The sequence below is a fragment of the Aphanomyces invadans genome (genome assembly GCF_000520115.1).
Source record: "Aphanomyces invadans strain NJM9701 unplaced genomic scaffold supercont1.20, whole genome shotgun sequence".
Lineage (NCBI taxonomy): Eukaryota > Oomycota > Saprolegniomycetes > Saprolegniales > Verrucalvaceae > Aphanomyces > Aphanomyces invadans.
Genome location: NW_008580165.1, coordinates 198,581 through 200,158, shown reverse-complemented (window position 1 = coordinate 200,158; position 1,578 = coordinate 198,581).

Below are 1,578 nucleotides of genomic sequence, written 5' to 3'. Positions count from 1 at the left end.
TCCATCGTGCTCTTGTCGTCGCTTTTTTCGTGGCCAGACCGCCCTGACTGCCCGAGTTGACCTGGTTGCCCTTCCTGACTAATCTGTTCATACTCGGTAGGGCGCCCAGATGGACCCATTCCTGAGTGTCGCGAGTGGCCTGGCGCACTCGATTGCCCTGAAAGGTTGGTTTTCCCCGATTGATCGAAGTCTTCGTCGTCCATTTTTGATTCGTACGTCTCTCTGTCGTCGCCCCCTACGAAGGCGCTCTTGACCTACGCCAAGATCTTGTCAAAAACCCATGCCCTGGCGAGGTCCCCCTCGTACGGATTCTTTCACCTTTTCCATCATGCTCTTGTCGTCACTTTCTTGTTGGTGCGCCATCTCAAATCGAGGAATGAGGCATGGCTGTGCACGTTGCTTTGTGGTTCATTAACTGTCGTGCCATGTTGGACAAAATGGCACAACGATCAAGTCGTTGGCACATATCAATCCGATAAGGCATTGCCCGCTTCGCATGTAGACACTTGAGCATTGTGCAGTTTCCACATCACCGATGCTCGCGGCGACAGTTCAAAATAGACAACGCCCTTGGTGAGGTGGCCTTTGACCGGCCTCCATGCAACCACCGTCCTGCCCATTGGATGTCCATTGCTGAATGGACATGCTCGGTGCCGAACCCAGTTCCCGTGTTCCGCCCACACGCCGAAGCGGCAAGTCCAATTTTCAATCTGTTATCGAATGGGAAATTGCGTATTGAGCAAGTGATCGATGCTCGTGGAGTACAATCATACTATAATAGTATCACGAGATGCATCATTCATGCCTCGTGCTGGATAAAGTTTGGGCATGACTGCTGGGCAGTGCCCATTTCTGGTCCATGGAAGCTCCAATGCGTCAGCATAACCGGCATCAACACTTACGCCGACGTCTAGCCCAGTCCCTTCAAAGGTTCGTGCGAATTAGAGTGCTGGTTCCGACTCGTTGAATCCTGCAAAGTCGCTTGGACTCATGTCGCTGTTCTATCATAAGTGGCATTCACACAAAAAAGAGGCTACCTCGCAGCGTGCTCATGGTAGTGGCATCCCTCGAAAACACGCTCATTGCATCAACTTCCCTTTGAAGAAGTTAATGTAGCTACGTATGTCAAAGTGCACTACAGGTCTTCGCTTGCCGCATCTACAGCGTAGCTACCACATTCGTGCCCATTCTCGCCCTTGACAAGCAACGACTGCAACTGGCTCCGTTGTGAGGGTCGTTGCACACTACTACGGCATCTCTGAAAATGGTTCGCACAGCTTTGTCGGTGGTCGTTCGTAGCAAATAGCGACTCGACCACGTCCATCACTGACTGCATAAGCAACAGGAGACAAGTAGCACCAGCAATGGTAGGGGAGTCCGTTTCTAGCACATCTTACGGCGTCCAAGCGCACCACAGAACGATCGGTTGCCGCACGCTTCGTCGAGCACACGGCAATGCGTGCAAAAACAGGCATCACTCGTGACGCTCTTGCTTCCCACGTCTAGTTGGCATGTAATGGAGATATCAAATGGAGAGCAAATATACATTATCGTGCAACCACAGCGTAGCTATCACAA